At 41.7% G+C, this 23,902-nt stretch overlaps 1 protein-coding gene across 5 annotated transcripts in view; it reads right to left on the bottom strand.

The window, feature by feature from the left end:
- LRCH1 (leucine rich repeats and calponin homology domain containing 1) overlaps positions 1-23,902 on the bottom strand; it is a 201,711-nt gene that overhangs the window by 175,575 nt on the left and 2,234 nt on the right. The gene's annotated exons all lie outside the window — the stretch shown is intronic.

The following is a 23,902-nucleotide window of genomic DNA, read 5'->3' as shown; positions in this document are numbered from 1 at the left end:
GGGAGGAGGTGCCACGTGTGCCTGTGATTATAAGGGAGCAAATAAAGACTCACACTAAGTTTTTCTCTCAGTCGAAGGCAGAGGCTCAATCTCTGGAAACTAAAACCATAGTTGACGGGGATTCCCTTTATTGGGCACCACTGCCCTTCTGCATCCCCCGTGGCTATGCTACAGGAGCAGAACCAAGGAGAGGCTCCCAGCTCTTGTTCTCTAGCAATTGTAAATGACAGCAGTCTGGAGGGTGGGGAGAACTTCTTGAAACCACCACCGGAAATCGGTCCAAAATAATGATTTCCTTCTCCTTCTCTTTTCTCCTTCCTTCCTTTCTTGCTGTTTCTTGTTTGCTTATGTCTTATAGTTACCAAGAAGCAGCTCACTAGTGATAAACTGTTGCAACTGCATTCTGCAATAAGGAACTCAACACCTTCTCTCACTAATGCTACAAAAAAAGCTAGTTGCTGTGCTTCCAGCTATTAGAATTAATTCATTTCATTCATTCCTTCTTTCAACACTATATCCATCCTGTATAACCCTCCACCCTTTGAGTATAGGTGGGACCTGTGAATATGATGGGATATCATTCCAATTATTGTGTCATCTTAAATGGCAAAGGGATTTTGCAAATGTAATTAAGGTTAATCAACTGACTTTGAGTGGTCCTGAGTGGGCCTGAACTAATTAGGTGATGCCTTTAAAAGAAGAACTGGGGGCCAGGTGCAGTGGCTCATACCTGTAATCCCAGCACTTTGGGAGGCCGAGGCGGGTGGATCACTTGAGGTCAGGAGTTCAAGACCAGCCTGGCCAACGTGGTGAAATCCCGTCTCTACTAAAAAATACAAAAATTAGCCAGGCATGGTGGCGTGTGCCTGTAATCCTAGCTACTTGGGAGGCTGAGGTGGGAGGATCATTTGAACTCTGGAGGTGGAGGTTGCAGTGAGCCGAGATGGCACCACTGCACTCAGCCTGGGCAACAAGAACGAAACTCCGTCTCAAAAAATAATAATAAAAGAAAAGAAAAGAAAAGAAGGACTGGGGCCCACCCTCAAGTCAGAGACCTTTTCCTGCAGGCCTGAAAGAAAAAAGGCCACCATGAGTTCCACAATCACAAGGGACTGAATCCTGCCAACAACCTCGAGAGCTTGGAAAAAGGACTCCAAGCTTCAGATGAGCGAAGCCCCAGCCAGTTCCTTGACTACAGCTTTGTGAGACCTAGGGCAGAGAATCCAGCCAAACTGTGTCTGGACTCCTGATCCATAGAAACTGTGCAATAATAAATGTGCATTATTTTAAGCCACCAAATTTGGGGCAAATTTCTTATGAAGTAATGAAAAATGAATACAAATGCCAACATAGTCCTAGCACTGTAATGGAATGCTGGAGACTGTAAACAGAGAAGTGCAATACAGTAAGGTGAATAATGATAAAGGGTAAATATAAAATTCTACTGAACCTCAGAAGGGAGCTTCTAATCCTGGCTGGGCCAAGTTGAGAACATTGAAAGGAAAGAAGCATGGCTCTCTAATGTTCCGAAGGACACCAAAGGAGATAAACATGTAAAGCTCAGGGCTCTAATCAACGATAGCAATGTGAACATGTTGTGATAGCCTCCTTGGTCTCAGAATGGTCTCAAAATGTACACAGATCATTGGCATAGAGAGCGCAATTATTTCTGCTGAGTTCAGCAGCAACTGACAACTTCACTCAGGACTCCCAGTTATCAGAAGCCAAGGCATTTAAATGGTTTCACTTGGGAATTCTAACAAGTTTTTCCCCAACAATCTTAAGTCTATGGAAAAAAATTAGAACAAGACATTCTTATTTAGGGCCTGCCTAAAGGGAGCATTAGTATTAAAATATGCTGCCATGCATGAGAACCTAGCTAAAACTGCCTTTGAGTTTCTTGTTTCTCTGGCTTAGGAGACCGCCTCATAAGTTACATGAACACAAGGCTCATGGCAAATGTCTAATCCAGCTGGCTTTCTCCCGGTCGCCAGCAAGCCTCAAGCCTGCCACTTTCTTTGGCCATAATCAGCATGTGCTTAAGGAATGCTGACTAATTCCAACGTTTGTCCAGGCATGACACAGGGAGGTAAATCCACTGCCAAAAATAAAAATGCATTCCAAAGTCGAGTATTAGGTCACTCTGAGATGATGTACTATTTTATATCACTCCTGCCAATCTTGTGCTGCCATTAATCAAGCTCATTCTCTCTCCCTCTGGACTTCTCAATGGATCCTCTTCACTCAAGGACTCAGGAGCCTGCTTCATTCTCTCATTTCAGCCAAAAAGAGCTTCATACATGCATTTCAGGAAAAATTTAAAGAGAGAGAGAAAGAAAACATTACTTACCTAAATATAAATTAGGCAATGGTTTCTATATCATTCAATTCCATTTAAATCCATCCCATGAGCACACACTGATCTCTGCTTTCAAGTCATTGTCCAAAGTTGAGGAAGTGTTGCTGACATCTAGTCAACACAAGAAGCTGACCAGCAACAGCTGTGCAATGCTTTGAAAACCCCTTCTGGAGAATTTTTGCAAGTAGGAATGAGACCACACCCCCCCCAACACACACACACACACACACACACACACACACACACACACACATTCATGCACAGATTTTTCAGTTATGCTGCAGAGCAATGTGTCCTTCAACTTAGAGAATCATTTGTGTGCACAACACATGAATGAGAAAGCCCTCCCACGCCCAGTTCTATCACCAGAGCCACAAGGTTGCGGTAAGAGCTCTTTATTTAGATAATCACACACGCATCTTGCGGTTCTGTGACTCTAAGCCATACAATAGGCTATCTTCATCAAAGTTTGGGGTGCACAGCTGAGCCTAAACTCCACTCCTAAAAAAAAAATTAATACAATTATTTGTGCTGGTGATGATAGAGGGGACCAGCAGCACTGCATCCTATCCAGCAGTTCTCTGTTCCTGTGGTCAGAGTCATTGACAATGTAGAACAGGAATGAAAGGAAGGCTGGACCCTAAAGAGGATTTCTCCCTATTAAAAGAGGATGGTTCTTGTCCAGTAGGTATATTTTGGTTGGAACTTTTCATTTATCCCACTATCCATTGATCAAAAGGACTGGAAACTGTTATTCCAATATTCCAGAATGTGTTTATAGATACATCATGTAAACCTCATCCAAAGACTAAACAGAATATTTATTATTACCACTGCCAAAAAAGACTTTGTTTGGATTTTGCTTTCCAAACAGACAAAGAAAAGATTAAGAAAAAGCAATAAATAGCCCATACACCAAAATGAAAAAAAAAAACAAAAACCCACACACAAATAAATGCCAGACAACCAAAAGTAAACAAGTGCTTCATAATCATTTTTAAGTTACATGGGTTGACTTTTTAAAAAACCTTTTAAATGATTAAAATGTGTTTACCTTCCTTTTACAAGTTTTAGAGCATGCATATAAGTTTCTATGTTTGAAGAGAGGGAATAATTGAGAAGGAAATGCTTTAAAAAGTGGGGAAGTGGGATCTACAAATAATTATTTTAAGTCTTCTAATGGATAAAGAAAAAAGTGCTCTTGTTTATCAGTCCACCACTCGACATAGTCGGAAAATGCCACCTCTTCCTTGATGCCATACAGCATGGTGTCCCTGTTCTTCCCTTGCATTGACACTTAGCACCTTTGGTTATTATAGATCTCTAGGCTTCTCCTTCACTTGACTAGCTGGAAGCTCTAAAATGCAGGCAACACCACTTGTTTTGTATTTTTTAATGTTAATTTTTTTTAATTTTTAATTTCTGGGGGTACATAGTAGTTATATATATTTATGGGGTACATGAGATATTTTCATACAGGCATGCAATAACCACATCAGGGTAAATGGGTATCCATCATCTCAAGCATTTATCCTTTGTGTTACAAAGGATAATTATACCCTTTTGGTTACTTTAAAATTACATTTAAATTACAATTAAATTATTATTGACTATATGGCCAGGCACAGTGGCCTGTAATTCCAGCACTTTGGCAGGCCGGGGCAGGCGGATCACCTGAGGTGAGGTCAGGAGTTCGAGACCAGCCTGGCCAACATGGTGAAACCCCGTCTCTACTAAAAATACAAAAATTAGCCAGGCATGGTGGTGTGTGCCTGTAATCGCAGCTACTTGGGAGGCTTGAACGAGGCAGGCGGAGGTTGCAGTGAGCTGAGATCATGCCACTGCGCTCCAGTCTGGGGAATAGAGTAAGGTTCCATCTCAAAAAAAAAAAAAAAATATATATATATATATATATATATATATATATTTGACTGTAGTCACCCTGTTGTGCTATCATATACTAGATCTTGTTAATTCATTCATTCTATTTTTCATACCTATTAACCATCCCCACCTCCTTCCCATCCCTCCACTTCCCATCCTCTGGTAACCATCATTCTACTCTCTATGTCTATGTCCATGAGTTCAACTGTTTTAATTTTTACTCCTACAAATAAGTGAGAACATGCGAAGTTTGTCTTTCTGTGCCTGGCTTATTTCACTTAATATAATGATGTCCAGTTCTATCCATGTGGTTGCAAATGATAGGCTCTCATTCTTTTTTATGGCTGAATAGTACTCCATTGTGCATATGCACCACATTTTCTTTATCCATTCATCTGTTGATGGACACTTACGATGTTTTCAAATCTTGGCTATTGTCAACGGTGCTGCAACAAACACGGGGATGCAGATATCTCTTTGCTGTACTGATTTCCTTTCCTTTGGGTATATACCCAGCAGGCACCAAGTTTTGTTCACTCCTGTCTAGGAAGCACCCGGCACAGAGTCCGGCCTTCATGCATTCAGTTCATTCATCCAGCCATTTATTCACTTACTCGGCTCAAATATTTACTAAGCTGCTACCATGGGCAGACACTGTCCTAGGAACCAAGGATAGTAGTTACACGAGAAAAGAGTAAACAAGGTTTCTCTCAGCATTTAATGACGGAAAGACAGAGTGACAATAAAGAAGCAAATGAATAAGTCAGAAAACAAATGATAAGAGTTAACATGTATTGAGTGTCTCTCAGATGCCAGGCATTGCTCTGCACTCCTTGCATTTTCAATTCCCCAAAGCCCTCTGTGACAGATGCTATTATCATTTCTCTTTTACAAATGAGGAAACTAGAGCATAGAGAGGTTATGGAACTTGCCCAAGGTCACTGGGCCAGTAGATGGAGGAGTAGCTCACCCAGGCAACGTGGTTGCAAGCTACTGAGCACGCTACTATCCTTGTCACATACAGTAACAGGCAGTGGAAAGGGATGGGCTCATGGGCAAGTTTACTCATACTAGATAATAAATATTTGCTGGATGGATGAATGAATGAAAAAAAATGCAGCACCTCTTAAGTTTACGAAATGTGGCTGTGAATATAGAACTTAAAAAAAGCTTTTTAAAGTCTTTGCAATGTTTCATTACCTTCTTTGGCCCACAATTGTGCACTATCTTCTTATGCTGTCTTCCATATGACTCCACAAGTTAGGGAGATTTTGTCGAGCTTTTTTTTTTCTTTAGTCAATATAACGAAAACAGTCGTTATAGGTAGCTTCTTTCAAACTATATCCCTGTCCACTCTGAAGTATTCATATTGCTATGCAGAATTTGCTTTTAGATCACTCTGTTCTCCAACTGGCATCTATGTCTCTTTCATTTCATGCACCTATTTTATCTTTTACTAAAAGCTGACACCATGCCATATGTATAATAGGCTGTGGTCCAAATTAAACTCACCAAGCCTAAAGTAGTGTTGCAGTAAGTCTCAGGACGGCTCAAATAAGATGATAAACATATTTGGTCTGGGGATTATTACTTCAGACCACCTGGGCCTGTTTCTGAGGCAGCCTGGCAAAGAGAAGCAAAGTCCTCCTCATAAAGAGCAGCAAGCTCCAAGCTGAGAAGGACAGCAGGGTCAGGGAGTCCCCAGGCATGGCCTGCAATGAGGGTACAAGTAGGAAGAGGAGTGCAGGGAGTGGCCTCAGCCCTGGGCTGGCAGACCAAGGGAACAACAGAAAGACAGCTGTATCCGACAAGAGATATGTTCCCAGAGTAGTGACAGAGACAGATGCACGTCCCCAGCATGGATGAGAATTGAGAGCAGTGAGAAGACCCCCTCCTCTCCAAAAATAGCTCCCCCTCTGTGGGCATCACAGTTCAAAAAAACAGCCACTGCCTGCCTGCCTGTCTCTCTCTCTCTCTCTCTCTCTGTCTCTCTTCCTCCCTCCCTCCCACTCTTTCTCTCTCTCTCACACACATACCCCAAGTGCCACATACTTAGAATTTGTTATTTTAGTCATCACAGCAACCCTGTAAGTGTTATTACTCTCACTTACTTTACAGATGAGAAATGAGAAGTTCAGAGAGGTGCATGAATTGCCTACAGTCACCCAACTGCTAAGTGACAGAGCCAGAATTTGACCTTGATCTGTTGGACTCCAAGACCATTACCTAAACAGCTGTGATGGTTCTAAGCCTCATGGATGGTCACAGCAAGAAAGGCATGGGAGCCAGTGAACAAAGGCATGGTGACTCGAGCACTTTGGCATTTCATCATTCTGGGAGAGTGTTCACAGCATGCACAATTCCAGGAAGCTCCATAGCCCTTGGAAATGATACGCCTAGCCCACTTCGAGAAAACCCAGTGTGTAAAGCTAGCGTTTCTCCAGTTTTTGAGAGCACAAAAAGCAATGGGTGGAAGGCAGAGTTGGTGCTCATCGCCACTTGAATCTCTGGCACTCATGCTAATGTGCATCACTGCGAATACCACTGACAACTGTTCTCTTGGCACACAGCACACTCAATGGAAACACGCTGCTGATCAAACAAAAGTGGAGGACATATTCCAAGGCCCGGGAACTGCACCTAATGCAGACCCATCCTCCCTCATGCTGGATGACTCGCACAAACAGCTGAGATGCACAAGATGCTGGAGCAGTTAATGGAGGTGTGTTTTGATCACCAAAAGTCTAACCTATTATAACAATTGTTGGAACACAAAGGAGTTCCTTTTTTGTAGGTTTGAGTTTTTTAATACTTAGTTACTTTGAAGGGTAAGCTCTAGGGTGAATTTCAGCGCTCTGCAAATCCACCAATGGAGGGGCCGAGGGCAACTGGCCACTACCTTTTACTTCTTTTTACTTCTACGCCTGAAAAAGGCAGTTAAAGAAAGGAGCAGTGAAGCTGCCTGACTGGAGATAGCTAACGACACAGCAATTTAAAAATTTGAATGGGAATACTAAGTCATCTTCTCCTGTCTTTTAATTTTAGACACTCCTCTACTATAGTAAAGGTATAATCCCTCAAGCAAATCTCTCAAAAGATAAGAAATTCTGTGACTGCCATTCTGTTCAAGTATCTATCTCACCTCACCTTTGCTTTTACATTGCCTCTTCTAAAAATCCAACATTCTTTATGGTACTACTCTTCCCTACAGGAATATGTGTGATATGCTCATGCTTCTAACAGAATAAAGGGAACTTTTGTTGTTGTTGTTTTTTAATCAACCTATAACTAATTGAAAAGTTTCCCTAATATCCAGCTCTATGCTAGGCCCTGCAGAGAATAAGAAAAAGAAATAAAGAAAGTGTTCCTCATGCACACAGTGGAGCAACTCTAGGGGCAGAAAGACCTGGTTTAATTTTTCTCTCTCCACTAATCAGCGCTATGACCTTGAATGAATTATGTAAACAGAGCCTCCATATTAGAGCTCTAATTCTCAGTTTTTTGGAGATCTGATTCTTAGCACAGGATAAGGACCCTGTGAGATAATAAGCTAAACCATCTTGATGCCAAGCCATAGCAAAGGCTCGGTGACTGTCAGTTTCCTTTCTTTTCTACTCTCCTCAAGGCATTCGCAAGAAGTCAGCAAAGAGTAGTCAAACTCAAGTCAAACCGAATCCCGGTCTTGCCACTTAGTAGCCATGTGATCTCAGGCATTTCTCTCTGAGTCTCAATTTTCCAGTCTGTCAGATGGGAAGAAAACGTGTACTTACCTCCTAAGATTGCTCTGGGAATTAGCTGAGGGAAGTCACATAAAGTGGAGAACACAATATCTGACTCAATAAATGAAGCTATTATCATTCTTATTCTTATTAGAGAAAAAAGACATAGAATTAAAGAACAATTAAAGACCAACTCAATCATTATAAACTCTGTTTTAGACGAAAAGATGAGTGTACAGTTGCAGAAAGGGAGGCTGGCATTTGGGGCATCCTAGAAGAGGCAGGAATTAAAATTTTGAGATGACTGCTTGACAGGGACTGGAGAGCTGGGGTCTGTCATTGTTTTGTTTTGTTTATTTTATTTGGCAAGTGCAATGAAGACAGAAAAGGTACAATGGAAGGCAAAGCAGAGGCCTTAACCTGGAACATATGGGAACACTAATGGAAAAGGCAGCTGGAGCCACACAGGCCCTTGAGGGAGCTAGAGGAAAACCTGGCAGGATAAGCAGGGTGGCGCCAGATACCAGAGGCCCTGTGGATCCGCTGCTAGGCAGCTGAGCCTGGGTGGGCAGGCAGGAGAGAGCCACGGGAGGGGTCTGGGCAAGGAGTATGCAGGATCACAATGATTTAGGAAATTTGGAAGTGATACGCCACATGGTCCTGGTGCTACAGGATACAACCAGGGGAGCCAGCCAAGTCCTCAACTTTCCCCAGCAAAGGGCAGTTCTCTACATTAACAATGTACTTAGATCACTGGGGCTCAAACCCTGACTCCTAATTCTCCTAATTACTTTTGCATGGGGATCTTGGGCAAGGTTCTTAACATCTATAGGCCTCAATTCTACACATGAGGAAATTTAAGGGAAATGATACCTATTATTAGGCTCGGAGGAGAAATAAGATCATGTCTGCAAAGTGTCTGACATCCAGTAGGTGCACAACAAATGCTTTCAACATTGGACTCCATTAGCTAACATCATTCCTGTGATCCCAGAAAACTGGGTTCAGCCACAGTTTTTTCTATCACTAAAATAAAAGGCCACTTGTTAAATACAGAATTAGAATATTTTATGAGTAAGACTACGTAAAGAGGGTTAACAAGATGTTTAGAAATAAGGAAAATAAAGATTAAAGCACGTCCAGTAAAACAGAAATATCAGTCTTCTAATAGGAGGCATTGATTTAGCAATAAAGCCTCAGTTACTCTGTGTTTTAAAACAGCTTGTCAGTCAGGAATCGGCACCAGGCAGAAAGCTAAAAAGGTATTGGAAATGTTCTCCTTTTTAAGTTGGATAGTGGGTACATAGGTAAATTTTTAGTCTACTGTATCAAGGTGTGATTTACATACAGTAAAATGCACCCATTTTAAGTGCAGAGTTCACTGAGTTCTGACAAATACATACACCTATGTACTCACCATTCTAAGACATAGAATGTTTCCATCCTCTCTGCACCCCTTCCCAGGTGATCACCTTTCTATATGCTTCTATCACTATGTCTGTTTTATCATCATTATTTAAATCATGTCTACATAGGGTATGGACTCCTTTCTATGTATGCAATATTTCATAATTTTTAAATTAATGCTGTATTTTACCAACTAAAATAAACAACAAATGCCTAAGACTTTACTAAGAGGGTTTCTTGGCATGAAAGTTAAAAAGAGAAACCAGCCAAGCATTGTAATTCCTTCAAAGGACAGCAATATGGGTAGCTGGTGAAATGACCAGGATAACCTGGACCAATTCTGGATTCAATCTGACACAACTAGACATGGGTAGGTAAGTCACTTCGCTTAATCCATTTCACTTTATTCTTAAAAGGTGTTATCTACCACATCCCATGTGCATGGGGTGACCATATAACTTATCTAAATCATGCTCTGCTAAAAGAGGGTGCTATTATTAATTAGGCCAGGATGAAAGTTATAAACCCAGACTGTGCCCGGTAAACCTGGATTTAGGATGGTGCCACTTATAAGCACCCTCTGAGAGCACCTCTTATGATGTTCCCAGTGATCTATCATGTTCTCTAAAGAAAAGAGTGTTGCATAGACTTGTGTCCAAAAGCCTTTTCTTATCCAAAGGTGATGGGGCTCATCCAATCCAATCTACCATGCAGTATTAAAAGATTACAGACAGACTGCCCAAGGAGAGAAGGGGTCTGAGACACAGAAACACAGGAAAGCACACACACGGAAACTACGGAACCACTTGAGAAAGACCAAGGCTGCCTGATTATGAAAGGACTTAGCTGAGTTATACTGTCTTTGTCATTCACCCTCCTAAGAGGCAGGCATTAGGGGCTCTATCAGGATGCATTATCTCAGAACTCCCATGGTGCAAATTTCATATTGAGATACCAAGTCTTCATTAACATACTGATTCCAAGGACTTAGCCTGTGCAGGGGAGGAAGAGGCAAAAGCAAGCCTTCACAGCTGCCAACTGAATTTTATAAAATATATCAGATTTAGGCACATGTGTACTTACAAAGTCATAGCACAGTACCTTTTACAGTACTGTATAGACACAAGAAAGCATTCATTGTAAATATCTGAACAAACCACAGCTAAGAGTTGATTACAAGCCTATAACCGATGGAATGACTGCTACAACTAAAATTAGCTTGGATTTATCCAGGCTTTCTAAAACACCAGGAAACACACACACACACACACACACACACACACACAAAATTGCCTTAAATTGCATGCAGAGATTATCATCTTCACCTCCAAGGGAACTGCACAAAGAGAGATCTATTTGCCGTCAATTGTACAGATTCCTTTAAGTTGGATTTGATTTGCATACACTCAAAAAAATCTGTTTTTTAGCCATAATCTTGTGCTGCCCTATTTCATCTATAAAATTGTAGAGGTAATTAATGTATAGAAAGATCTTTATTACAAAGTAAAACATATTTTTATATGTCAAATTGATGATTCTTACTACATAATAAAACAGTCTTTGTAATGTAAACATTTGTATTCTATAGGTAATGTTCTAGAAAGTAAACTTGGTCTTGCACTCGATGAAATTCGTTCATTTCTCACTGAAGGGAAAGTAAATATCAGTAAACTGTTCAATTAGGTCATGTGTTACAAAGTCTAACAACAAAAGTTTATACCAAAGCTGAAAACCCAAATGCGTGTCTACATTTTTTAATAACAGACACCTTGAAGAATTTTTAAAACTAGTAATTGTGACTTGCTTTAAAACACAATACTTAGAAATGGAGCTGATAGCTGGCCATCACAAACAAGTGAGGATTAGGGCTGGAACTCCCCATGCATATACCTGGGGTCTCTGAGCTCACTTTCAGATCAGTGGGGGAAATCACATTAGTCAGGAATCTGGGTCCTACTTGGGGATGAACTCTAAAATCTCTATGTCACCCCGAGGACCATCTGTAGAAATGCCAGAGGCTTGATTCTCATCTGCAAAATCTCCTTCTCTGGTCTCTTCCTCTAGCTCTAAATATTCAGTGACACTAAAATAGAGGAGGATCCTGTACTTCTTCAACAACTGTTTGGGTTCCAATTTCGGCTCCGTCTTACTGGCTTACAAATATACTCTGACTGCCTAACTTGTGGTAAGTGCCCTTCTCAGTAACGATGATACTCCCGACCTCACAAGGGTGTTCTGAGAACTGAACGAGGAACATTCTGAAAGACCCTGGACCCAGACATGAGTCTGCCTTGACAAACATTATTCCCCCTTCCAAGTTACCATATCAGTATCCTCAGGGAGATGTTGAAGCTATGACAAGGTTCTTAGTGAAATAACTTCTGACTGAAGTTCAAAATAAATGCTGGATGTCAGTAAAAGAGTGAGGGAAAAAAAAGATAACAACTGAATCTACTATATATTTATTCCTAAAGCTCAGCCTCCTGGTAGCCATTTCCTCACTTCTGGTAGAAGTGTTTGCTATTCATCTTCAGAGCATGTCAAGAACATAAAATTATTCATAAATTGTTTTTTGCCAAGAACATGAAGAGACTGTCAATGGTTTTTTATTTGTTTGTTTGCTTGTTTTTTTAACTTGGAAGAGCTTTTAAATCAATGACAAGACTTCCGTAGAGACTGAAGACAGGCACCCCAGGCCCTCCTCTGAGGCCCCAGCCACCACTTCCTCACCCCTCCAATCTGGAGGCCAAAACAAGAGCTGGCCCCAGCACCCTTCACCTGAATACACAACGTGGCACAGGAATAGGACTCCCCATTCTCTACTGTGAGAAACCTGAACGCACTCTTCTCTGCGAGACTCAGTCTCCTCAAGACTCCTCTGTCCCAGTAGAAATTATTATTATTATTATTATTATTATTATTATTATTTTGGAGACAAGAGTCTCATTCTGTTGCCCAGGATGGAGTGCAATGGCATGATCTCAGCTCACTGCAACCTCCGCCTCCCAGTTCAAGCGATTCTCCTGCCCCAGCCTCCTGAGTAGCTGGGATTACAGGCGCCTGCCACCACACCCAGCTAATTTTTGTATTTTTAGTAGAGACGGGGTCTCACCATATTGGCCAGGCTGGGTCTCAAACTCCTGGCCTCAAGTGATTTACCCACCTTGGCCTCCCAAATTGCTAGGATTACAGGCATGAGCCATCGCACCCGGCCCCAGTAGAAATTAAATCAAACCTAAGAACACCGTTGAATTGAGGAATAAAAACAGCATGAAAACCCAGAAGACGTGGTCTTGTCTCAACTGCTGACTAGCAGCATAACGGAAGGAAAGTCATCTCACCATCCAGCCTGTTTCCCCCCATGCAATATGGAATAATGAATACCACCTACGCTACCATCCTCCCAAGACTGCCAAAAGGATATAAATAACATGTACACACAATGAAAGCAGGTACACCCAAGCTTGCTGGATACTGATGTTATTTTATTAATGTCGCAGCATTTCTAGGAATTTAGTCTTTCTGTGCCTTATAACATTGAATCTCTTTTCTAAAGATAGAGAATAATCATAATGGCAAAATCAGTGCCATGCACTGACCTAAGCACTTGACATATGTATTCATTTGTTCCTCACAATAATTCTACAATTATTATCCCCATTTTATGACGAGGAAACTGAAACTCAGGGAAGTGAAGTAGTAGCCATGTCCTGGCAGAGCAGGGACAAGGACTCAGCCACAGTTTGTGCTTTAGCCTCTATGCTAATGATAGGCTGACAGCTTCCAATTATCTACGTGACTGAAGAAGACTATGTCACATAGCCCCATGGAAATTAAGGACAGAAAGTGACAGGTTTTCTACTAGTCACTCACTGTTTGCCAGACCTGAGCCCTGCTCCTGTGCTATCTATTACCCTTTGAATCTATACAACCACCCAAGGGATAAAGAGCATTTTCGCTTCTAACAAATTTTTTGCTTCTAACAAATTACAAACCTGATGTTCAGAAAAGTTCACTAACTTGCTTCCAATTCCAAAATTAGTAAGTCGGGGAGATGATATAGAAGAAATATAAAAATTAAATAGAGAAGTGTCTAAGTTCCTGCACGCCTCCCTCAGGTGGGTGGCTCCCCGGCCCATTCCTCCCTGGCCCAGTGGCCTTCCTGAGGTCCAAGTGGATCCCTGACTTATGCCAACCCTTGTTTCCCAGCCACTGAGCGCCCTGATCAAGGGACCTGGGAGAGGTATGGGGAACCTCCGACCCCTGGCCGGAATGGCCAGAGGGGAGAGAATTATTTTCAAGAGGCAGAGGCCTCATTCACAGCCTGATGCCAAGTTCTCCAGATTCGGGATTTCATGTTGGAACTGGGATTGCATTTTTCCAAAGAAACAATAAGAAACCACCATTAATAGGAAGGCCCAGGTCTGCTAGGGTTAAACAGGCCTTTGTGGGTTGGCGGGAGAAGCAAATCACAGGTTACTACCTTGTTTTTACAGGAAAATGCATGCCAAGTTCTGAAACAAAGCCTTGCTAGGAAAGGCCGATGGCCCCCCGTTTGTGAGTCGGGGGCTGCCCAGCACACTCATTTAGTATGTGGAATCCAATTGACAAGAGGCCTGTGCATGTCCCCCAAACCACATGCAGTCAAATCCTACACTAACACATCTCATCTGTAACTACCGTTAGCTTTATCTTATTCTCCCCAGCTTTGGACCATCTGTTATTAAAGGTTTCACACCATTTTTTGTTTTTTGGGAGGCCCACGACCTGGCTGGTTTGGGTGGGTTCAACCTGAGAATCCTATGGATGAGGTAAGGCCTTCCCTTCATCCCAATGTCACCTCCTGGCTCCACAGAAACAACCCTTTGATGTGAGCCTGGGAGACTCTGCCCTGGCTCTGGCACCTACTGCCATGCTGTGTACCCTTGGCCAAATGATTAGACTCTCTGGGCCTTAGTGTCCTCAGCTATTAAATGAGGGAGAGATATGAATGGATGGTTTCTACATTTCTAATCTCCCTCTTCAGGTTGCAATAGAAAGGCATTGCTTGGAGTTACTGAGCCCCTACTCTGGTTAAAACAGACCATGTAGCAAGCATTAAATGAGATGAAACATCTATTACATACATTAAATACATATATTTGCATATAAAGCACTTGGAGCAATACCTGACATAGAATAACTACTTGCTAATGTTAGCTGTTGTTATTATAACCAATGTCCTCATGACAACTCTACTAGGTACATATTATTATTATCCCCATTTGACAGGTGAGGAAACTGATGCATAGGGTTTAAGTCATCTGGCCAAAGTGACACAGTTTATAAGCGACAAGGCCAAGATTTGAACACAGGTCTTTGAAGCTCAGGAAACCCTATTTTTAATCACTAAGCTGTACTTAAAAAATAAAAAAGGGAAGAAAGTCCATTTGGCTAAGGGCTGAAAGGCTTTAGTGAAATAATACTTGTTAATTGGAGTATTATATGTGTAAGGGACTTTCAAATACATAATTTCTTTAATCCTCATCCAATTCAAACTAGGTGGAACTATGCCTTTATATTTTTGGCTATGCTCCTTACACGATAAGTGCTCAAAAGATGTTGATTAGTTTTTCATTTGCTAATTTCAAGCAATATTTGATATTATAAAACACCTGCCCATCTCCCTCAGAATTCACTATAACTCATTTGATTTTAGATGTAACATTGCTTATCAAACACTTGCAAATGTTGGTGAGAAGTGACCCCACCTTAGCTAAAAAAAAGTGTGACTCTAGGGACCCACCAACCACCAAAAAGATTCTAAGTCTATGAGAGATGGAGGAGGGGTCCAGACGAGCTGGAGTCATCCATTTGTAAGTGTATATGTGGCTCTTTTACCATTTTACAGCACATTCGAGGGCTCAGGAGCATTATTGGGACTCTCAGCGTGGATGCAGGTGTAGCTAGCGAGTGCAGGGCTAGATTCCAAGGACAGGATGGTTAACAAACAGACCTGTCCTGGGCCTCCTGCAAGAGCAGCATTGAGGGCAGCCTCACACAAGTCCAAGATCAGTTTACACAGGCTAGGGGATGAACTCCAGTTACCAGCTACAGCAGTGGTGAGTCTGTGGGTGTTCTGGGCTGAATTATGACCCCCAAAAGTAATGGAAGCACTAACCCCTAGCACCTCAGAATGTGACTGTATTTAGAGACGAAGTCCTTAAAGAAGTAGTGAAGATTACATGAGGTCCTATGGGTGGGTCCCAATCCAATCTGACTGATATCCTTATAAGAGGAAATTTGGGCTCATGAAGGGACAACAAGGATTTGTGCATAAAAAGGAATGGCCTGTGAAGACCCAGGAAGACAACCTCCACCTATAAGCCAAGAGAGAGGCCTCAGGAGAATCAAACCTGCCGACACCTTGATCTTGGACTTCCAGCCTCCAGAGCTATGGGAAAATTAATTTCTGTTGGCTAAGCCACCCAGTCTGAGGAATATTGTCATGGTGCCCCTAGCAGACTAATACAGTAGATGATGCTGAGAAGTAAAAAGATGCTGTATGAGAAAAATCAGGTCTCACAGGAAAATCTGAGCAGATCAGCAAACTGTGCACAAGTAGGGGATAACTTCAGGGTAGATCCAAGATGATGGATGAAAAATGCAGAGACCCAGTGTAGGAAAGAGGAAAGAGAGTAGTCCATCAATGTTTTTCTAGCATTTTCTGTACTGGGCATGGAAGCCATACAAAAATCAGGAAAAGTCCCGTCTAGCCAAATCTCACAGGCCAGTGAAGGAGCAAAAAGGTTAAACATAGGGAAAGTATCAGAGGAAGGCAATAAAACAAAAAATGCCATAAGGAAATAATGCAAAGATGGCTTAAGGTCATGTATGATTCAGTGCTGAGATCTGCAAGAATGGGCTGATAGGGAGGCTGTTTGTTTGGAGCAGGCTGGGGGCCCAGATGAAATGAGAGTGGGGTCAGTAGAATCCTACAGAATGGGGAGGAGAAGGGACATGAGGTAAATTACTTGGAAAAGCAAAATGAAGGCAATCCAGAGGAAGGGCAAGCCAGGCAGTGTGTTGATGGTGCTGTCTTTGAATTGCCACCATTGCCTGCAGAGATAAAGTGAGTTAAATCAGAGCTAAGCTGACTGAACCAGATCAGAAATACTGATGCTACTCCTCACGCTGTATGGCATAAACATCAAAAATAGGGAAGAATAACAGAGGAACACATCGTGTGCCAAAGCTATACATACCACACTGCAGGGGTCAGCTGTCAAAAGCAAGTTCACATGAGAAGCCAGAAGATTAGAAAAACTAAGATGGGGGCCGCTTTCTGCCCATTTGGCGAGAACAGTGGAGAGGAAATTCAAGACACACTGAGCTGGAGGGCTCCTGCTCAGTTTCATCCCACACCTGTGTTAGGTCCCCCTCCAGCAGAGGGACTGAGGGAAAAAAGCAAACAGCAGAAGGAAGAAAAACAAACATCTAGGAAGATCCCAAAATCAAATAACCTGCCCCTGATTACTTAAAAATGTTCGGTAAGAATTTCAGGTACAGTCAGTTGAGCTGCCTTGGCACCAGCATCATATTAACAGAGAAGCAATAATTTCTTACCAAGCAAAATATGAAGTATTTCTGTTATGCAAATCAAACATATTGTTCTCCTCTAATTTTTTTCTCCAGCTATATCCTCCTTTATGGCCAGTGAAGGATGATATGGTTAGGAAAAACAATGAACAGAAATCTGACTATAAAACTATTTCCCTTCTATTGCATGGCTGGAGTAAGCAAGGGAAGCCCCAATTCTCACAGTTCATCAACTTTCTATTCATGTAAACAATTCACTTTATTTTTGAATTACTTTATGGGAGGAGATGGTTTCCAAATGTACTATTTCTTACTGCAGAATATGGAAGCAATATCACTAAACTCTTAAATTAGGATGAATAACACAGGCATATTTCATGTTTGAGTCTATATTAGAATGCCTAGTTTTCCAACATTAAGTCTGACTTGGAACCCTGACCTTTCCTTTCTTTTTTTCTTTTCTTACTCTCTGAAATATCATGGCAAAATTCTGATGCAAAAAAAAACCTTTCATGCAACAAAAGACTAGCAGCAATAACAGAAGCTAGGCTTCCTATGAGTTGGACATTAAAAAAGATTATTCACTATGGAAAAATAGTTGGGTATTGTGCCTTCCATCCTTAACACATTTATAATAGATTATAATCTTATAACTTGAAATAATCACTGCAATTAACCCAAATTATCTTAATTCTAACAATTCACACAATCACTGAAATAATCACTGGTGGAATTGCCATATCTAAGCTCAAGCCAATATCCAAGACAGACGTTCAATTTTCCAAAAAGCCCAAGAAATTCTGAAAAGTGGCCTCACAAACAGGTTTTTCTGAGGCTTAGACAAAAATTCAAGTTACCCATGGCCTGACTGACAAACCCATAACCACCTTATATGGAGTTAATAATAGCATTTCTGCCATTTAAATTACCAAGGCTTTGAAAAAGCACATGCAGTACCACACCTGAAGGGAAATTATGGGGAGACATTAAGAGTAAGTAAATGCTGCCAAGCTGAAATATAAAAAGTCTTTAGAGATACATATATATCTTTAGAGAGAGAGAGAGATATAAAACAAACATATATATATATATATATGGGGGAACAGAAATGTATACACTAAAGAGGGAAATAGCTTATGTTTAAACAAGCAATGATGAAGTTGAATGATATAATAGAAAAAGTGTACATATACCAGATGGACAGCACAGGCAAAACAAGTTTGACTTCTGAATTAATCGACGTCAACATGGATTTCAAAAGGCATCTACCCTTCAAATGTTTATTCCAAAGAGTTATTATGCCATGCCATGGGAAATTTCAGTTCATTACAGTAACACACACACACACACACAAAAGTCTTAGTCAATAATTTAAATAAGAATTTTTAAATGACAGGGTGTGCTAATTTGTGGCCTAGTATCAAACACCCACCAAAAATCAAATCAGATGTTACAGTGACTGACAAACTCTCCAGCAGAGTCATTTCAGTGATGAAGGTCAAACCTTGGGCTGTTCCTTTATAAACTGGCACAGGCCAAAAATTCCCAGAGGTTCCCTGGCCTATAATTGTATGCTATTATTCTAGAAGCATGATTAGTATGTCCTTGCCTTTTCAAGAAAGCAGGCTGTAATGCAAGCAATGAGAATAGCACATAGGTTTGTGGAGACTGTTTTTGCCATATACCACAGACATGTGGAAGGGCCCATCTAGACGTGATTCAGAACCACTACAGATATTGTCTCAGTTGTTCTAAAAGCTTTTGCTTGATGTTGGAATTTATCTATACCTTAACAGGGAAGAAAAAGCAATAGTAATAGGAAAGAAAAGGATACGAATCATAGTTTATGAATGGAAGAATATTTAGAATACATGTAATAAACAAAGGTATTTATCTGATAGTAACTACCACAAAAAGCAACAGGTATGTTAAAAACTACCAAATTTAATTCAATAGCAGAACGATAATTCAAAACTAGATATAACTATAAAAGAACATACATTTTAAGGAAACACATGTGATTTCAAAAATTTTATTATATTTATAGTGAAACATATTGATGGCCAAAATTACGAAATAAAGTTAAGTTGTTGAAAATGACTAGATTTTGTTATCAAGTCTTCTGTGTATTCCAGCGACTAAAGAGTGCTAACATCCCAAGGACTCCATTGCTATAGGATGGGAATAAGGTGTGGAAGTCAGCCTTCAACAGATAAAACTACCCACAAATCTCAGAGAAGATCCTTTGAATCTGTACAGACAGACAGATCACACAGAGCTAGGGTGTTATTCCCACAGGCTGACAAATCCTAGGCTTCAGCCATTTCCGGAGTCCTCAATTAAAGGGTCATAAGCGCCCTGTAGTCTTTACTCCATTATTAGGCAGGAGTTGGGTAGAAGAATATGACCAGAAAGACAGGCTTAAATGCCCTCTCTGTTTCTTTTATTCACAGAATCTTAGACTGTCAGTCAGATTCATTTGTTTGTTTGAGACAGAGTCTTGTTCTGTTGCCCAGGCTGGAGTGCAGTGGCGCGACCTTGGCTCACTGCAACCTTCACCTCCCAGGTTCAAGCAATTCTCATGCCTCAGCCTCCCAAGTAACCAGGATTACAGGACCCAGCTTTGTATTTTTTTTTTTTTGTAGACACAGGGTTTCACCGTGTTGGCCAGGCTGGTCTCGAACTCCTGGCCTCAAGTGATCCACCCGCCTCAGCCTCCCAAAATGCTGGGATTACAGGCGTGAGTCACCACACCTGGCCAACTGTCAGGTTCTTACTCCACGTCTTGGAACCATCCTTCCAATCACAGAATATTCATAGGCACTTCTATCTAAATCCTATCCATCCTACAAAACCTGATCCAAATCCTACCTCTGCTATCAAAGTCTTTCCTAAGCATCCTCATGAAAATGACCTTTTCCTCTGAATTCTACACACAATGTCCATCAGTGCTACTTGGCACTTCACCTTGACCTGCCTTGGGCCTCAACGGCTTCCTGGAACTGTTATTTAGCATCTCATGGATTCCTGTATTGTCTTATACTTTGCATCTCCTACAGAACTCTTCCCTCACACATAAACAGGTATTTTTAATGCTGCACTTCAATATTCTTCCCTGAGTAAGCTCTTTGTTTCCCATATAGTCTTTGTTTTGTTTGTTTGTTTAAGGCAGGGTCTCACTCTGTCACGTAGGCTGGAGTGCAGTGGCGCAATCATGGCTTTCACTGCAGCCTCAACCTATGGGCTTCCCACCTCAGCCGTCCACATAGCTGGAACTACAGGCATGCGCCACCACACCCGGCTAATTTTTTATTTTATTTACTTATTTATTCATTCATTTTTTGAGATGGAGTCTCTCTCTCTGTCGCCCAGGCTGGCGTGCAGTGGTGCAACCTCAGCTCACTGCAACCTCAGCTCACTGCAACCTCTGCCTCCCGGGTTCAAGTGATTCTCCCACCTCAGCCTCCTGAGTAGCTGAGATTACAGGCACACGCCACCATGCCCGGCTAATTTTTGTATTTTCAGTAGAGACGAGGTTTTACCATGTTGGTCAGGCTGGTCTCAAACGCCTGACCTCAGATGATCCACCCACCTTGGCCTCCCAAAGTGCAGGCATTACAGGTGTGAGCCATCGTGCCTGGCCTAATTTTTTATTTTTGGTAGAGAGGGGGTCTCACTATGTTGCCCAGACTGTTCTCAAACTCCTGGGGTCAAGTGGTCCTTCCACCTAGGCCTCCCAAAGTGCTGGGATTACAGGTGTGAGCCACAGTGCCTGGCCCATAGTCTTTCCTGCTTAGAGCCAACTCAAAAAGATAATTGGCAATGAAACATTCCCCACTTTCCTTAACAAGACTTTCAACAAGTGTCCTGCATACCGAGTCTAAGGGCTTCTTCTTTATTTTCCAGAACCTCCTGCAATCAGCCACTTTCTTTTCTTACTCCTTTTCAATTCACTTTTAATTGTACAAAATACCCTTTTGAACTTCTTCATCCAAAATGACACTACTTAATCAGCATCAAAAAAAAAAAAATTGCTTTACTCATATGCAAATTTGTGTACTTGTTTTTCTTTGGCCCAATTTTATGCTTCAGATTATATGTATTACTAGTCTTCATTTATACTCTTGCTACAAGCCACCTGAAGTCAATACAAAGCAATCTGTGTATTTATAAAACAAAGATATTCCATCTATCCTATAACTCATCCTATTTATCCTGCAAAATCAATTTATTCATGTATCTCCCTATTCTCCAACTAGAATGAACTCCACAAGAAGGGATACAGGGATTCTCTTTCGGTCACTGTTGTGTCCTCAGTGCCTAGATCAGTGGCCAGCACTCAGAGGGGCTCAGTACTTTCTTGTGGAATCAATGCTGGTTGAATGAATTTCCAGGAAGCCTCCCAGATTCTCTCAACCCCTTCCCTCTGCTTGATGAGAATATGGTCAAGAACATGAATTAACGTGAGGCTGCCAGGGTTCCAATCACTGGTTGACCATCTCAGTAGAGGTATAATCTTCAGCATATTACGTAACTTGTCTCTGTCTCAGTCTTCCCATGTATAAATGAGGGTATGACTGGGCTCCTAGTGGGGACTAAGATCATGCAGATAACGCATAGAGAGGCGCACCCAGTGCTGATAGTGGCTCTTCTGTTTTGTCCCTTTCCATCAGTGACACCTGTGTCACTCACTGCACCTGCGTGGATCAGTCTTTCTTTCCCCGTTTCACCTATTAAAAGACTAGACTCTGACAACAAAACTTATTTTGATTCAAATAGAAGTAAATTAATAGGCTCAAAATGAGAGCTTGAATTTTTTCCTATCAATGAAGTATATGCACTTGAGTGACAGCTTAGACATCTATTCTACGTTTCATTGTTTACATCTTGGTTTTCCACTCTGTTCAGATAGGCTATATTGCTCAGAAGTGCAGTTCTGCACTGGTGGCTGCCAGAAGCCTGACTTTTTACAAGGCGTAAACCAAATGGCCTGTATTATACAACAAAACAGTGAGAAAAAGCTTGCTCTACCACTCCCTGTCTTAGAAAATGTATGGAAAAAAAAAATCCACTTTGCCTCTTAGGCCTTTAAGGATCTTCATATGCCACTCTAATTTTAAGAGACATTCTTAAAGTAAATATGAGTCAAGGAGAAACCACTATCTTTATTATAAATGTTACTACTCAAACTTTCAACTGTACTAGAACTCTTACATGTAGGCTGTGTCAACACTGTGTACACTGGAGGTAACTTTCTTTATTTTGCTTTCTGGTCTTTCAAATAAGAAACTGTGCTCAATTAAATTTATCTTTAGAACAAATGTGGTTTAGAATACATGTGGTTTACACCTAGCTTTTGACCTGAGGCAAAGACTTTCTGCAGAAGCAAATATTTAATATATTTGGGTATTCTAATTTCATGTAAAATAACTAGCTACAATGAATACTTTTCTGATGGGGTTGACTTAAGTTTCTACAAACATGAATATCCCTCCACTCCTCTTCCCCCAAATAATACTGTATCTTTGGATGAAGAATTAACACAAAGCCTCTGAATTTTAACCAGTTAGATTTTCCCGAGCATAAAACATGTGCAAGTGAGCTCATAAATAAAAACCTGCAAAACTCCCAACTTAAGCTTGCCATAAACAAGCCCAGAGGAGAACAAGAACACTTTTCGGTATCCACTTCACATGGCGAGGTCTCAGCTAAAAGATGTGATCCCTGCTTTTAAAAGCACTGGTCTTCTCAAAGAAATGCCAACACAGCAGACACATCAAGTTCACCTAACTTTGTAAATAATCCTTAGCATAACTGAAGTAGAACAACTATGAAGCCCCCTTACTGAACTACACAAACCTATTATTATTGGTCATGCCAGCTCTATTTTCTGCAGATATATCCAACCATAGCATAGCTAGCTCATGGTACACTCTGCAGCAGAAGGGAAGTAAAATTTAATGTATTTTTTTAAGTTAGTGATTCAGGCAATTCTTGGAATAACTTCCACTTGAGAAGATGTAACTAAGAGGTCTTATTGAAAGAGACTCCCCAGCTGTTGACAGCTCAACTTTGGAAATTCCCTCTTTTTTGCCGATTCCTGACTATCCCTAAATCCAAATTACAAAGTTTAATGACCCTGGAGAGCCAGCTTTGCCTCCAGTGAACTCAGAACTGTATCTAAATATTCATTAAGGCTCTAGATAAATGTTTATTGAATTAAAGGGGGGAAAAGACACTGGAACCCTAGCCTCCAAAAACCCACTGCCTGCTCCCTTGCCCACTACAAGATTAAACTGGGGGCTCCTGTGCTGACAGTCAACCCATCCAAGACCCAGGGGGTCTGACCCTGGGCCATGAGGCGATGACAGCCAAGAGATCTGGGCAGCGGCTCCAAAACGGAGCACCCACTGCCCTGGGAAATGTTGGGCGCTTGCTATGACACAAACCCTCCCCCAGGGAGCGGAACCGGATGGCCGGAAACCAAGTCCGTTCTGTATAGACCCTAAGGCCCCAATCCCATTCCACCACCCTCCTTCCTGTTTATAGACCCCGCTCCTGGAACTGCAACTACCAAAGAGAAAGCAGACGTTTTAGAAGTATGTAACACCTGACGTAACTCGAAAAAGTTATGCTGCTTATTGGCGCGAGTTACAACTTGCCGGGCTCACACAGAAAAACAGGCTCACGTCAATTACTTTGCCTTTAATATGCCACGCCGTCCTTTCCCAGGGCCCCCGCAACGGTTGGGTAACTGAGAACCAGGTAGCCTCGGTGGTAGGACCCAAACTGTGTGGGCGGTGAGCGAAAGGCACGGAAGGAAGAGGGCCGATCGCTTCCGAAGCGGCAGCCGATTCGGATTCACTACAAGCCCCGCGGCTCTTTTCCCGCACAGGCGCAGGAAGAGGAAGCTTGGGCACCTCAGAGGCAGCACCGAGTTGCCCGATCGCTCGGC

Source organism: Pongo abelii, chromosome 14 (genome assembly GCF_028885655.2).
Source record: "Pongo abelii isolate AG06213 chromosome 14, NHGRI_mPonAbe1-v2.0_pri, whole genome shotgun sequence".
Taxonomy (NCBI): Eukaryota; Metazoa; Chordata; class Mammalia; order Primates; family Hominidae; genus Pongo; species Pongo abelii.
This window is presented reverse-complemented; position numbering and strand designations above follow the sequence as displayed.